This window comes from Strix aluco, chromosome 1 (genome assembly GCF_031877795.1).
Source record: "Strix aluco isolate bStrAlu1 chromosome 1, bStrAlu1.hap1, whole genome shotgun sequence".
NCBI classification, from domain to species: domain Eukaryota; kingdom Metazoa; phylum Chordata; class Aves; order Strigiformes; family Strigidae; genus Strix; species Strix aluco.
Window position 1 is genome coordinate 112,776,715 of NC_133931.1, and position 16,867 is coordinate 112,793,581.

Below are 16,867 nucleotides of genomic sequence, written 5' to 3' on the forward strand. Positions count from 1 at the left end.
CCAGTTTGCGCAGCAAGATGGCAGATGCTCTACACAAAGATTTCCCTGGTGCTCTGTGTGGACATTGGGCTCCTTCCTCCTGTCTCATACTGCAGGACTGGGGCTTAATTTACTGAGTGGTGTAACCAAATAAAAAAGTTAAAGCACTTTAATATAATACTGTGACTAATGGAAAGGATATCTTAATTTACAGATGTCTACACTACTTCTGCCATAATTTAAATTTGCACATGCCCATGGAAAAAAAACCCCCACAATTCATAAAACAGTTTTCAAATAAACAAGTATCTTATATTATGCATATACATCTTTGAGGCATGTAAAGCCCTGTATCTAAAGCAACTTCCAGCAGAGCTCTGCCTGCCATGAACTCTCAGTGGGGACTGCCCGTGCGCATTTATTTTGAGTGTTCACATATTGCACCTGCGTCTCTGATGGCATGGCAAGGAGACAGCTGGCAGGATCCCCCAGCTTGGGGATGCTTCAGCCATGGACCAAGTTCATCAGCACTTATGTGGAACCCCATGTAGCTGAAATTTTCCTCCACGTCTCTTACAACTGGGAGGCTGCCAGTGGTACATCTGCCTCTACAAGTTAGGAGTCCTGTAACAAATACTTGGACTCCAAAAAACAGGGCCCCAGGAGAGAAAGGATTAGGCGCAACCCTTAAAAAAAATGAATTCTTTGTTTTTTAATATCCGCATTCATATCTCAGTCTCTGTCAAGCTTTTCACACTGTGCTTTGAATGGGGGGCAGCCAAGAGTCATGGCACCTCAGAGGGAGCTGCTGGTTGAGGGAGCGTGTCCTCAGACACCAGGAAGGACAGCAACAATGCAGACCTTCGAGAGGAGAAACACTTGCTCCTTTCTGCACCTGTATAATTCCCCAGATGGACACCCACTAGGGTTGCCAGATTTTAAATCTGAGAATACGAATGCAGCAGCCGCAACAGCTGGAGGAAGCTGTGAGGAACTATTTTTCCATCATGTCACTGAAAAAAAAAAAAGGAAATGGAAGAGAAGATGGAATAGAAATAGAAAAAAAAATAGAAATGGAAGAGTAAAAGCTGTGGACAGGCCAGGATGGAAAGGAAAGGAGTAGAAGTAAGTGAAAGCTTTAGAAGGAAAAAACACCCACTTGAAATTCTGAACATGAGTAAATTTGGAGAGAATTAACAATTCTGCTCTTACAGAAAATTGAAAAAAAACCCAGACAAAAAATCTTGAATGGGCAAAAATGCTGGCCTAAATAAAACCTCATGATGTCCTCAATTTTTTAGGCAAATGACTAGGAACATGGCAACTTTTGTGCATCGATCCTTAGGAAACAGCACTCCCCACGTTTCCTGTCAAGAAGGACAAGGGATTAGCTCAGGCACCGAGGAGCTGACATAGTTAAACACTGCTGCTGGCAGATACAATCCAGTTTATGACTGAGGTTGTAAAAACATGCATGAAAGCAAATTCGTAAGAAAGATACTCTAATGAAGATGTATAGAAGGGCTGTAATGCCATGTAGCCTCTTGATAGCTAAGGCCCTGATCCTGCAAATTAAGCTAAGCGGCAAAGTTAATCAGATGCATAAGCATTTGCAACATCAGTGGTTTTTTTTCCTTCCCCAAATGAGCTAAATTCAAAAAGCCTTGGTTTAAATTACACGAAGATATTAGCAACATTGGTTCTTTATTAGAAGCAGTTTATTCATTCAGGGTGTACAGTACGGAGCAACATGCCTGGCATGGTTAGTGATGCGTGAACCTGAAGGGGAAGAAATCCCTTTGCATTCCCTTCACAGCCAAGTTGCACAAATATTCAGGCTGCTGCCTCAGCAGCCAAATGGGCAATTTTCCAAGCCTAAAAGTCAGCAACAAACCCACATGTTAAGACAGCTTTGTTCTCCCTTAAAGCTGACCAGATACCCTTGGAAGGCTCCTTCAGATCATTCTTCTTTCTCCCCATCTTCTCCCTGACAGCCTTTTTCACTAGGAGAGTAAAACCACCATGTTGCATTTCCTAGCCCTCTGCTCCGAAGCAAGGGGTCAAAACCTCATGCAGCTTCACAGGGTCAATGGCAAAAGCTTTGGTTCATGGCAAAGCTATAAATTTCCTGGTGAGGATGACAACATTAGAGCAATGCACCTAAGGGATGAGGAGAAGAAAAAATCCAGGCTCTCTGACAGCTCATCTCCTATCTCAGAGGTAAGTTTAAAGCTGTGGCAAATGTGTGTTAGCAGCAGGCATGGCAGGGTAACCCTCAGGAGCCATCCTGCGCTTGACGTCATGGCAAGGAACGAAATACTAACTCAAAGCAGCAAATCCCACTCATAATTTGCACACCTCAAAGACATCACTAAAATAATCTTTTTTGTACGATGCAGGATGTCTTGTTCAATGAGAGAGAAAAACTATCATAAGCTGAACAGGTAAAGGAGAGTGAGAAGCCCTCTCTATGAGCATAGCATCTCTGTGATTGTAATACAATACAATCAAGGCTGAGAGGCAGGGGACCTTGTTGTCCTCTCAGCACACCCACCAGCACCCCAGTAAGATTTTTTTCATCAGTTGAGTGGTAATGGTTTCTCATTTCAGTAAATTTTGAGAGAGAATAACAAAGCACCCGAGCAGTACCCATCAGGGGTGCTCATGAGATATTGGTGTGAGGGGATCAGGGATGACCTCCTCCACAGTGAAACATAGGTGATGTTGAGATGGGATCTTTAAGCTACGCTGTAATATACAGCAATGCTGTATAAAGGAGAAAATTGTGTAAAACCTGTTAGAAAGAAATTACTTTATTCAGGAAGAAATACCACACCAAGGAGAAAGAGGAATACAAAAAGGACAAGTGAATAAACAGCTCTTGCTTTTTTCCACCATTTTTTAAGAGGCTTAAGTGAAAATTTCTAAACATATTTTTCAGTTAATTTCTAATTTTCCTGTATATATATCCTTTCCATTTTCTAATGGCTCTGATAAGATTGATTTCTCATCCAAGCATTCCAGCAACTTCCTTGACTGGTATTGCCTATTTAACAAATATTTTCATCCCACACCATGGCTGTACTCAGGTCTTTTGTAGCCAGTCTGTACTGAATGGCCACAACACATTTAGAAACCAAGAATATCTATAAATATTTCACTGTCCATGACCTGAAATTCTGGGGACATCTCCCCCCAAATTCAATGGTCACTTGTGGTCATTCATGACTTCAATTTTGCAGCAGGAGCAAAGGATCTAACCTTATCTTTAAATCTTGGGCCCATACCAAGTGAAAAGGAAGGTGGCAATGACAACAGTGAAGCAGTATTACACATCAAGGTATCATTTCTAGCACCCCAATCACAAATGTCTGGAAAATATTTTGAGTATGTGTAACTGCTCTTGCTTCCCCTTTCAGTCTTGGCTCTATATACCTCTTACTGGTCATTCTTGGAGAGAAATACTGTGCCAGATGGACTTTCATTCTGACCTGGTACACAACTTCTTACATGGTTGTAGGATCAAGACCTAGCTTTTCTAAATTTCACGGATCTGGAAGTGTTTCAAAGGGAAAAATAGAAAAGAAAAAGAAATGCCATCAATCTAGTGACATTTAATTTATTTTTTTTTTACCATTCTTCCCTGCACCATTTGTAACAACCAGACTATTAAATAGCTACAGAGTGGTGAGAGGCAAAGCAGATGGAAAAGGGAAAAGAAAAATCCCTAATATCGCTTGTTATTTCCTACAAGGAAAAAAGAGATGAAGCGAGTATTAAAATTATCTTAAGTGAAAAGTACAAGAGAAAACCTGTTTTTTTTTTTTTTTTTTACTTCATTAAAAATGAAGTAAATTAATTCAATTCATTCATGAAGTAACCTCTTCATTTCAGTCTAACCCCTCTGCATCAGAGAGCCAGATAAATGGGACATGGAGGGAAAAGAAGAGGAGACTTCCTGGAGTGCTTTGTGTTGAGGCTATTTTGGGTTGCATAGCAGCTGGTGGGCAACTGTGGGCAGCATCTATAAGCTATAGCAACGCTTGGGGTGATGGTTGGCAGCTGTGCCAGCCCTTGGATCAGTCCCGAGGCCCAGAAATGCAAAGACGTCACGAAGCCGTTTTCCTCCCTTGTCTTGTGTTGAGCCTCCTGGGAGGCACAAGACAAAATCTGGCACTGACATTCTTCTTCATCTCTATCAGCCAGAGTTTCCACACCCAAAACTCACAGAGACATCAACCCCATATGCATTCACAGAACTGGGCCAAAGTGTTTCAGAGATTGCTCTTTTCTTACAGTCAGAACGATAACAAACTTTACATGTACATCAGCTCTTTGGAATAACTGCTGGAACAAGATCAAATTAGTAGGCAGGAGGTTTAGTCCAACAAAGTCTGGCTTTCAAACCAGAAACATTTGATAACAATGCTCCCTTAGCTTGCTGCAGAAAATCCTTTTTGCTAAAATCCAGGCACTAACCAGCACTGCTGACCTGTTCTGTTACAGGATACCTGGCACAGTCCAAAAGCACTTTTCTGAAATAATCTGTTTAACACAACTCCACAAACTGTGCAAATTTAAGGATTGAACAAGAGCTGCTACTTGTGCAATCACTAAGACATTTGCTCTTGAGTTGATTCATGTTGACAATATAAATATATAAGTAAGCAGGTTCTGGGAGGTACAATGCAAAGTCAGCACCGTTGGTACTGGAGCAGACAGCGTTGGTTCATGACTGCCAGCAAACGTCCATTTTGGCACAGCTCCTGATGGAAAGAGAGGAATGCGACCATCAATCCCTGGCTTCTAAATAACTATACACAAAATGCTTGTCAAAAAAAAAAAAACCACCAAGAAAATTAATCTTTTCTTTAAGTGGCCGACAAACCTGATGTAGACAAAACAGCAGGTAGGCAAAAGATGCTGCAGCTTTCCCTGCAAATCTCTAACTGCAGGGAGCACTTGGCCATGGCTCTCCCCCAGATTAGCGAGAAAGTCAGCAGTTCCCATCAAAGAGCAGCCCTCGCTACGCAGCTGCAGCCTGACACCTGTCAGCTTCATCAGCTGGGATTGAAACCTTCCCCAAACCCACTGGCTCCACCTGGGAGCAGGCAGCCCTACCTGAGCTCAGGCTGGACTCATTCAGAACCCGATGCCGATCGATCAATGTCCTTCCTCCCATTGGCATCTGCAATCTGGCACCTATGTCGGAGAGAAACAGCAATTGCTGGCATGTCATGCTTCTGCTCCAAGGGCTCTCTGCTACTGCCACCAGCCCCGGCGGTGACACCAGGAACATAAATGAATGGAGAACCGGGGAGCCTCAGCGGCAGAGCCTCCTGCCTTGCCTGCACCAAGCTCCAGCCAGGTAGCACCAGTGTGAGTCTGGAATTGGAGTTACCATGGAAAACTACCCAGCATGAAATGACCTCATTGGAGACTTCCTCCTTACAGGATTTTTGGGGGATGCAGTAAAGCTGATTGTAACGTTAATTTTCTTACAAGACTGCAGTGCTGTGCTTATGTCAGGTGCTGAGCATCGATGGCTGCAGGACTGGTCCCCTCCCTCTCAGGGACTGGCAATCCTGCTTTAAGTCATCAGTAAAAATAGGGTTTTGCTAATCCCCAGCTGGTTGCATCACAGGAGTATTGCACAGACATACACACACAGAGCAGCGCCTGCTCCTGAGAGATCCACAACAAGGATTTCAGGGCTGTAAGGAGATTTGAGCTGCAGCTTGCAATGGCTTCAGCACTGGTGACTGAAGTCAACTGTCTGTGCTTTAAGTCTTATAAATGCTCTCACATTAAGCATAGTCCCCTCATCCCATGGCAAAGGTGAATGGTACTTCCAAAATAACCTTAAATGCAACCCAAACAGTTGGACGTGGCTGGTCTGCTTGGACAGCAGTTTTGGGAAGTGGGGTGTGTGTGTGTGTGTGTGTGTGTGTGTGTGAAGGGATGTATATAGGACATCCTGATATAAACAAATATTGGAAATCTCTTCCTCCATTTCAAGATTAATTGACACACCTCAAGGTGTAGCTAAGGTTGGGATTTTTGTTACTGTACCAAGAGTTGCACCAAGATGTTTGGTGACTGAATGATGTCCCTTCCACGACCTTACCCCACATTGATCTTGTTCATTATTTGACCTCCTCTGATCTCATTGTCCTTAAATATACCTTGAGTTGAAGGCAGGCACTCTCAGAACCTGGTTGTACTGATTCACGGTCGCAGGCAGTCCTGCAAGCTCTCTTAAATCACACAGCCTTGCAATTAAGAGGTACCACACTTGCATAGGATCAAGGGTTCAAGCTCTATGAAAGCGTGCAGCCAGAGGGAAAGCAGCTGCTCCCACAATCAGTGGGCAGTCCCATGACATTTACATATCCAGGAAAATTGTTCTGAAATCAAGCATAAGTTTTTGCTTAAAAGAGCTGTATGACACTTAGTAGCATTTATCTGCTTTAAGTTTTCTTGTCTCCCCTCTCTTACATTGGTTATTTCTCAGCTTCTCCTTCCATAGGTCTCCAAGATCGGAAGGGATGGTGGCAGTTATTTTGTCTCATCTCCTGCACCAAACAGGCAACAGAGTTTCATCATGCCCTCTGCCAAGCCTATTATTTCTAGTTGAGCTAAGAAATATCATTGAGTATACATTCTACTCCTGATTTAAAGACTACTATTTGTGAGCAAGCCACCACATTTTTAGGTATAAGCACATATGTACATTTATGCATGCACACAAGGAATGACCCAAAAATGTCCAGTCCAGGAAGGAATTGTGAGACTAAACTGAAATAGATACATAGAGCATGTATAAAAAGCCCACTTCTCAGCTCACTCATTAAGTAATGGGCTTTCTGCAGTGAAAGAGTGTGGTCCCATTTGTTAATGACCTCAGATTGATCCTAGTGCTCTGTTTGCACACAACTATCAGCAGTGCTCCTAGGGCCAGAGGTGGATGCAGAATCCTCCCTAACATGAAAAAAAACCCACCAATTCAGTGAGCTATCTTGCCCAGGGCAATTTGGAGAGGTACAGAGAAACAAGGAAAGGTTTAATCTATCTAATTTACTAGACATAATTTAGTAATCTAGTTTATCTAGTAATCTTGTTCCTGGTACCAAGAACAAGATCCATGAGACACGCAAAGATGCCAAAGCTCTTTTTACTTGAAAAGTAAATCACAAGCATTTATGGGAAGGTTACACGAGTGCTCACATGCAGAATATGATCTATGCTCTACTTTTACAGACATGCCCAGGTTTGGAGAGAAGGCCAAGCAATCAATTATGGAAGATAAAATGATGATGAAAGTGTCACCTAAAATATTTAAATAGCACTGTTGTTTGTCCCAGACTACCAAAAGTTCAAATGAACATCTCTGCAACTCTGGTATGGTGTTTCTAATACCTGAAACCATTTGGTTGTACTGGGGAGAGGCTGGATGCAGTATCTAAGTGGGTGTGCAATGTTATCTATTCTAGGGGCAGTGGTGATGACTTAAAACAGCTTTTGCAGATACAGTTAATTTCACTTACTAAATTGCATGGATTGCACTAACCATAGCATTTATTTGATAAAATAAAATTTAATCTAGTAAGGTGGATTCTGTAGAGAAAAATATTATGCATTTTGGCTTATAGAAAATCTTGAGTTCATGCAGCTAGGTTGAGATGTCTGCTAACTTTGGGGTTCACATTGCCCATGTTTACATGACTGTTAGTTTATTCATGAGGACTACTCATTTAGATCCACACAGCAGACCCTTAAAGCACCCTCACAGTATCTCCAAGCATGACCACACTGTGCCTGGGGCACCTTCAATTTTTCCCCAAAATCCTCGCAGCATCCACTGTAAGGCACTTTTACCACTTGCTCCTCTCTCAGCTCATTCACATCACTCTCCAGACCTGCTGCTTCACTCATGTACTTATATCCCCCTGTGGCTACCTTGCCCAGCAGAACATTGCAGAGCTGCAGCTTTTCAGGGCAAGGGACAGAGCAAGAGTCTCACAACAGCTCCACACAGTATGCAGGACGGTCTTTGCAAAGGAAGCCAGTTACTGTATTTCTCAGCACTACAACCTATGCTAGCAAGCCACTCTTCAGGACTTCAAGAGCATAATTCAACAGGACATGGCTCAAATCTCAAGTACACATTGGTAAGACATCCTTCCCCATTTGACACCAGCAGAATGTTGATTTCAGGCTGTAAGATGCCTTCCCTGTCACCCAATTTTAGGTATCAGTTTGGTACAAAATGGAAGAGCCCTACTGGCTCAGAACAAATGTCCTCCAGGTGTTCTACACAGCGAAGTGCAAGGACATCACTGGATAAATCTGTCTTGCATTTTGTCATAGGTGCTAGTCTTAGGTAGCCCTAGTTGCTTGTTCCCTGAGTGTTTCACCTTTAATATCTAGGAGACTGCTCAGCACTGGTGAGGCTATACCTGCAATACTGTGTCCAGTTCGGACTCCTCAGTACAAGAGAGAGACATGGACATACTGAAGAGTCCAATGAAAGGCCATGAAGATGATGAAGGGACTGGAGCATCTCTCCTATAAGGAAAGGCTGAGAAAGCTGGAACCACTTAGCCTGGATGAGTGAAGGCTCAGGGAGGATCTTATCAATGTATATCACCTGCAGGGAGGGTGAAAAGATGACAGAGTTGGGCTCTTTTCAGTGGTGCCCAGTGACAGGACCAGAGGCAATGGGCACAAACTAAGACTACAGGAGGCTCCATCATTATCAGGAAACACTTGTTTTTATTGTAAGGGTAATTGAGCACTGCAGCAGGTTGCCCAGGGAGGTTGCGGAGTCTCCATCCTTGGGGATATTCAAAAGCTGTCTGATCATGGTCCAGGGTAAATGGCTCTGAGTGGCCCTGCTTGAGCAGGGGAGTTGCACAAAATGAAGTCACTGTCAACCTCAACCACTTTGTGATTCTGTGAGGCTGCTGCCCACAAATCTCTTGCCAGTCTGTGAATTAGACTGGAGGGGACATCACATTCTTCACTTTTTATAATCCAGTGTAAGCAACTTTGTCTTTTTGAGCCCTTATCCCTTTTCCCATCTTCCCTGTTTTATCTTTCAGACTGTCATTTTGTTGGGACAGGAACTATCTTACCCTGAGCTTGTGCAGTACCTTATGCAACAGGATGATGCTCTCACTAAAGTCTTTACATTGACACTGGACTGTTGAAAACACAAAGAGAAAATGGAAATATAATGTTTACTCTTGAGTGCTTAATTGTTTCCTCTACTTTTGAAGTAAAACTGAAGACTTCGTTTCATCCACCTTGGCTTCACATCAAAGTCGAGTCAAAGGATGTTTCCGCAGCTGTGATTCTGATATCAGACCACATGAACAGCCACCAAGCAAATGGCCATGCAGCCAGTTCTGCTCTTGTCCCTGGGATTGACCAGGGGTGCGGACCATGGGCGCTTGCCCCCCCAGATCCCAGCTGCCACCGTTCTCCCTGGACAGCAGGGCATGAAGTCAGCATACTGGACAGCAGGCGCTGCACAGTATAGTCTCCATATGACCTTCATATGGACATCTCTAGTCCTCTGGTGACTCTCAACTCATTCACTTTTCTTGTTTAAGCGGGTGAGAAAATGGTGGGTTTTGTTGCTTTTTCTAACAGGTAAAAATCAAGCTTGTTCCATATTGTTACATGGATTTTTAAATGTCTTGCAGCTATTGAAAAGAATTTTCAATGTATTTTGCTGTTTGAGGTTGAAAAGTGTTCTTGTCTTGAAATATTTTGTTTAAGCTTAGTTTCTTTGACTAACTAAATCAGTAAACTGATGCATGACCCAAACATAATGACTGCATTTTTAAATCAGTAAAAACTTCAAAGAAGCATGTCCATTGCAGTCTACAAAACCATCCTAGAATATTCACTGAGATACTCTTCATCAGGAAAAATATACATATTCATTAACTGATTTTATTTATCTTCAAAACACTACAGTTCTGAAAGAATGAAACAGAAGTTTAAAAAGCCTTTGTATTCAGCCAAGACTCTTCTCAGGAAACGATTAGTATTACTGCAGTTGTACTGAGTAGACAGGATTATTAATTAAGACATATTGGTTTGCTCTGGTGCGTTCTATCCTCAGCAGAAGATCTGTCAAGTTATTGTGGTTTGTACAAAAGTTTTCTCTGCATACTATTTCTCATGTTTTCTAAAATGAAAACTCGAGGTCTTTGTGCTTTCAGATTTCTCAGGGCTATATTCACTGAAAACAATGGCAAAATTCCTATCAGCTACAATCTTAACAGGCTCAATCTAAATCTAGATAGAAATAAATATGTTACAGATTTAAAAGTATCTTGCTGTTCCCCCAATAGGTAACCAAAAATTTATTTTATGGGCCTTCAAGTCTGGGAACAACTGCCAGCAGTCTGTTCTGTGGAACAACAGTCTTCAGGAGACTTGTGCTTGATTTGCCACAGAAATGAAACCTAATCTCCTAAAGAGAGGAACAATGAGTCAACAGTCCCATATAAGACCGAGATTTAGGGGAGAGGAATTCAATTTTGCCATAAGGTCAAACTTCTTCTGTGACCTTGGACAACTCCCTCGTGAAGGTCTACACTGCACTGTCTGGGAAGCAGTCTGACTGTGATGAATTGGTGTACCTGGAGCCTCATGCTGTTGTGACTGTCCTATTTCTGTGTCCTGAGCCAGGTCCAAATGAGTTCATGCTGGTATCTTTACACTGATCTGCATTGTAACCCTGAGGGTATATCTGCAGTAATAGACCTGAGAAGACTGGAAAATTAGCCTACATTGAGTCCTGTGACATCAAACTTCTAGCAGTAGCTGAGTGTGTGAGCTGGCACACGCAGGACACAGGAACAGCCACAAAACCATGGATGAAATGCAAACAGCAAATTTATTCTTGTTACCTTGTGACCTGGGGGATCTCCACAGCAGCACCCAGGCAGAGGCACATGAGTGGGGACGCAGGCACCGCGGAGCTCAGTCCTTGCTATCCAGAGAGAGGCTAAGAAGGAAGAGATCTTGAACCTGCTGCTTTTGCCTGTATATATCAGGGATTTTCACAGGCGTACTTTTCCACTGTGCTTTGATCTTTCCCACAGCAGGGCAGGAATCTCAAGGATGTTCGATAGGGTGCCTCAGGGTTTCTCACAGGCCTATGTTATCTAAGTGCAGACATTCCAAAACCCATCAAGCACACAGAGCTAAGCAACAATTAGTGTGATACAAGTGTTTTTGGGCATGCCAGCTGCAAGTTACTTGAGTGTGTTTACAATCCTCCTCACCAATCTTCCATTGCATTCCCACACTGAGGTAGCTCAAATATCTCTATAGACCATTAGTCCTCCTGTTATCATTTTGTTCTTCATTTTAAAACGGGGATGATAATGCTGACTGGTGAGGTGAGTCTGGACACCTTGTTTTGAGTGTAACAGAGTTCAGTGAGCTGGGGCACTCATCCCCAGGGCCAGGGGGAAATCTCTGATGTCTTGTCTTTACTGATACGGGTGTAGCCACTCTCTTCATTCGAGGACTCATTTGCTTTTTAAATAATGATTCTATGGTAAATGGGGTAAAGTGAGATTTTTCTGACAGAATAAATGGCCTGATACTGAATGTATCACAATCTCAACACTTCCTGACAGTATTGATGCCCAACAGAAGGAAATCTCTATTTTCCCTAAACAAAACCTGCAGAGAAATACAAGCAAATTTGATCCAGACTTCAATGAAAGGCAGTAAATAAGATATTTCTTCTGTTTCTTGAGCTGCTTTTCCCAGTAGCTGCTCAGAGTGGAAATGCATACTGATTCTTAACTTTCTTCAGTTCTTTCTATCTTTCTTCAAACTGATGCTCTTATGAGGTCTTTTTGCTTGTGGTGGTTTAACTCCAGTCAGCAACTAAGCACCACACAGCCACTCGCTCACTCCCCTCCCCTCCCAGGGGATGGGGAGGAGAATTGAAAAAAAATAAACCTCATGGGTTGAGGTAAGAATGGTTTAATAACTAAAATAAAAATAAAATATTATAATAATCATAATTGTAATGAAAAGGAATATAATAAAAAAAGAGAGAGAGAAATAAACCCCAACAAAAGACAAGTGGGGCACAATGCAATTGCTCACCACCCACTCACTGATGCCCAAGCAATGATCCCCCCCAGCCAACTCCCCCCCCCTGGTTTCTGTACTGATCGTGACGTTCTGTGGTATGGAATATCCCGTTGGCTAGTTCTGGTCAGCGATCCTGGCTGTGTCCCCTCCCAGCTTCTTGTGCACCTGCTCGCTGGCAGAGCATGGGAAACTGAAAACTCCTTAACTTCGGATAAGCGCTACTTAGCAACAACTGAAACATCAGTGTGTTATCAGCATTACCCTCACACTAAATCCAAAACACAGCACTGTACCAGCTACTAGGAAGAAAATTAACTCTATCCCAGCCAAAACCAGGACAGTGTTTCATTACACCTGAAGATTCTAATTGAGAATGTGATCTGCCTTTTCCTAGCTTTTGTGACTGTCCCTACCTCAGAGACTTCACAAAGTAAACATACAAAGCAAGACAATGTATTTAAAAAACATTCCTGAGGATCATAAAGGAACAGAGGGGCAATTATGAGAACTGAAATGGACACTGTCACAGCACGCCAACTCCACATACAGCAAGTTGCATGTTTTATGTCCTAAAGTAAGCACAGACATTTCAGCATTGTGTAAAGGTGTTCTGAGATAAGCACAGGTCACAGCAACTCTTCTACCCATCACACACTCAACGTACAGTCCTGGGCATGTTCAAGGCTGCAGACTGCACTAGCACAAACTTCTTTCTGCAACTGCCTATTAAAATTGGTCTTTCTTAAAAAGTATTCCATCTGGAAATTTCACAGATCATATTTCGTCTGAAAAATGAGCATCAAATGCCTTTTGGAGCATTTTTTTTCATTCTTCCCTCAAAGTTAAGAAGAACATTTTGGTCTCAATGGCAAATATCAAAGCGTTTAAAGGATATTCTTATCTTTACTCTGTCAAGTAGATGTTACTGGATTCAGCCCAAAACCCTGTGTCCAGCAAAGCCTGAATTATCATCAACAACCTGACATGACTATCTACGGTTTGAATTCTGTTGTGCTTAGCTGGAGTTCTGTTTTCTTCTTTTTACAGTTTTTATAGTTCTTTACCTTTATTTTTCAACAATCATTACTCCACAAGTCTTCTAAGCATCTTTTCCTTTGTTTAGGCTCTCCATAAGAGACTTCTCATACCCTATAGTGGGAGGACATACACAAAACTGTTACACTTTTAGCTCCTCTGAGCCTGCTTCTCAGCCTGGAAGTTCCCTCTGCAGTATAGGTCATCTCCAAAGAAGTGAAAGTTTAAGCCTAGATGGATGCTGTAAAATACTCCACAGAAAATCCTACAACTATTCCAATTAAGATGGGTAGTCTTCATACACTGTCTAGTAGATGGAGTAAGACTTGATCTTTGGCTTTACTGAAAGGCTCTTTGCAAACATTAGGAGTTTGTCTGTGCTGAGGTAAAGTAAAACTCTTCTACTTCGGTGGATTTAGGGTCAAGCTGTAAAAGCAAAGAGATATCCACAGTGATGTGGAGCCTAATACAGAGCCTTCTACAGTGAACAGCCGTTGTTTCTTTGGGACTCCTCTGGGTGATATGTTGTATGGCTGGTGCTAAAGATTTGCACACCAGAAACATCATTGCTTTGAAATAATGAAAGTGTTTAAAATTCCTTTGCATAATAATATCATGAAGAGTTCACAACATACACATGGAGAAGGATGGGAAGGAAATGGAAGCAGAAAAATGTGTTGTGTCTTAAGGAAGGTCACAGAAAAGGTTGGTAGCAAGACCCAGAACAGAATCCAGGTGTTCTGTGGTGGGGCTTTTGTAGCAAGAAAACACTGTCTCTCTTCTCATAGGGATCCCTCATTTTAGCATAATGCTGAAGTAACTGCTGAAGGGACCATGTAAACCCAAGCATCAGTCAGCCACCTTTTCCAGTAAGGAAACTCTGAGAAGTTTTGGCAGGTGTCAAATGATCTCTTCTCCAGAACACAGCACCAACATATGGTTCTGACACGTGCAACACCGCAGCATTGTATCAGTGATACCTGGCAATGTCCTTTGAAAAAATCACTTGCATTAGATGGCACATTCAGATGCGCACAATTTCAAAAGCAATAATAACAAAAGTAGCAGCTGTAGCATCACTCCTTATGGACTGGCCGTTTCCCGCAGAAGTGTTTTACCTGCAGCCAGTGTTTTTTCTTCAATTCTTGTTTAAAGACTAAAGGACTTTTCCCTCATTATTTTCTCGTATTATACAAGGTATTCTAACAGCTTTTGGAAGCTGAATACCATGTTAACACTACATAATTTAGTAAATATATGCCCATATTGACAGCAAAAGAAAACCTGAGATTGCACCACCGTACTGTGTGTTTTTATTATACTGTAAGTACAGTTTCAAACATAATAGGATTTATTCATAGTATATTTACTCCACTGAAGTGAGCATAAATATGTAAATGTCTAAGGCTTAGACTGGGAATTGCCTACTGCTGCTTTCAAGTCATGCAGCACTCTGCACTCTAAATGCAGGCTGACAGCAGAAATGGCAGAACTGTACTTCCAAGGAAAGTATTACAAAAGGATCAAGCTTGCATATCATTACCTTACCCCTGACTTCTAATACAGAATGACAGTGGACACACAGTTGTAGCTTTCACACTACTTTAATGGAACAACTACACAGAGAGAGCGAGACAGCAAACGTTGCTGATTGGGGCAGCTCCCACCGGAGTGTGATTTGAAGGAAGAAAAATCCCTTTTTATAAGATACCATTCAGATGTACAAAGCAAAAGAATTTTATGTTGAAATACATGTAAGCGAAGGGGGTTGATTTTGTTGCCTAGTTGTCAGGGAAGAAGAGGACAGCAGAGTGCCTGCTAGCAGCACTCAAGTAAAATCATTTTCTGAGTAAAATAAGCATGAAGTATGTGGTGCTGAAGCCAGTGGATGAAGCTCTGTTGGCTTCTCTGGAGTATGAGCCATCAGAGACCTGTTTCAAAGGCTTACAGGCATGAGAGGCTACCCCAAGGTGAGGGAGCTCTATATGGGGTGTATTAAGGTGAGGGGCCGTGCTTATAGCTTTCTCTGAGGCGGAAAGCTCAATCAAAGTTGCAAATAAATAAATAAAAAGACAGCAGAAAAATCGCTCACCAGGCAATTACCAAAGGGTAGTTGGAGCAAGAGAGAATAATCCCAGCTTCGCAGCTGGGATTTCAGGTCTAAGCAAATATCTGAGTAATCATCTTTAGCTGTGTACACATTTTAATTCGCACCTTTCCACTCACTTATTGCTTCCATGCCAGACACTTTTTTAAAAAGTGAATCAATTGCCCATAAAAGGTGTCAGATTGTCAACAACGGAAATGATATCCCCTGGTTACTGAACAAACAGGCTCGGAGCAGCACTACAAACTTCTGCTCACCGCCGAGGCAATTTGCCTCTTGTGTAACCTAGAGGGTATCTCTCATTATAATTACTACTTGGTCCTGGCTTGAATTGCTCCAAGCACTTCTAATACAATATGATCCCTTCAGACCCTGCTTTATTGCCCCTGTTCAAGCATGAAGAATTCAAGCTGGAACAGGTGCAGAGCAGGATGATTAATACAATCTGGGGAACAGGGAGTCTTTCACAAGCAGAGCTGCCAACGCTATCAATTTATGTGGTAGACAACTGCTTTGGGCAGTAACCTACTGGATTTCCAGTATCTGGCAGCTTAGGTTCTTGGATGCCTGGAAATTCAGAATTTCACAGAGTGTACACAAAGCAACTTGAGGTGGAACGAACAGCAAGCCTGATACGTCCCTTGTCTCCAAAGTGGTACAGAGTCAATTCATGGTTGTCACTCCTGGACCTGCAAGGGCAGAATGGTCCAAGGGGTGCTCAGTTTACATAGTGCAGTAAAGGCTGACTGCTGTCTGGGTTTACATGGGGATAGGAAGGAAAAACACTGGGAATGGAGAAATGACACTTATGCTAAAAGATAATATCAGCACATAAGAACAAACAAGTATGGACTGGCCAGGGATACAGTCACAATGTAAGCTGGAAGATCTCAGGTAACTATTAGTATAAGGATGTTGCACAACAGCCTTCCTCTAAGGGAGGGGGAGGCAACAGCCTAGCTACTTCTAAAAAAAGATTGAACCTTTATGAAAGGATTATATTAAAAAAGTGTCTGTAACATTAGGGATTAAATCTGCTAAATCCAAAGATCCTGTCCTGTTTTCAACCACATAATAGCCCTTATGTGTCTTTCTCATAAAAATCATATGATCTTCTCTCCTTTCTCTGGAATTTCCTCTATGTTCTTCTCCACTGAGCATTAGCAGTAGTAATATTTTGTGTTTTCCAGTGTGTTCATCTTATTTTAAGTGCCAGTTCTTTGCATTAGCCTTAATTTCTTTATATGTTTTCTGCTTATATGTCTTTACATCACACAGGTAAAGGACTGGAGATTTTGGCATCATTTAGCTTAGCAGGCAACACAGTCATTTAAAAGAACTGTCTTGAAATTATCTGTATCTGCCATTTTCTTCTATTGGGTAATCCAAATTTTTTCTAAACTTTACAACATAATAACAATTGTAGCCCTCTGAGATCAGCAACGAATTAATCTCTTTTAGGGCCATGGTATGATGGAGTCACTGGAAAATCTTCTGCAGATCAGAGGCCAAATTTCCCCTTGAGCTGAGAGCTGGTGCGTTGTGAATAAAAACTATTCAAATCCTATTAATGTCACCCAGTGAAGGCCACTGGTAACACTCTTCCCTATT

At 42.1% G+C, this 16,867-nt stretch overlaps 1 long non-coding RNA gene across 1 annotated transcript; it reads right to left on the reverse strand.

The window, feature by feature from the left end:
- Nucleotides 1-2,776: 2,776 nt before the first annotated feature.
- LOC141933764 (uncharacterized) lies at nt 2,777-5,334 on the reverse strand. Its single transcript, XR_012626213.1, has 2 exons — nt 5,101-5,334; nt 2,777-4,745 (listed from the first exon to the last, which is right to left on the reverse strand). It is a non-coding gene; the product is annotated as an uncharacterized LOC141933764 (long non-coding RNA).
- Nucleotides 5,335-16,867: the final 11,533 nt, after the last annotated feature.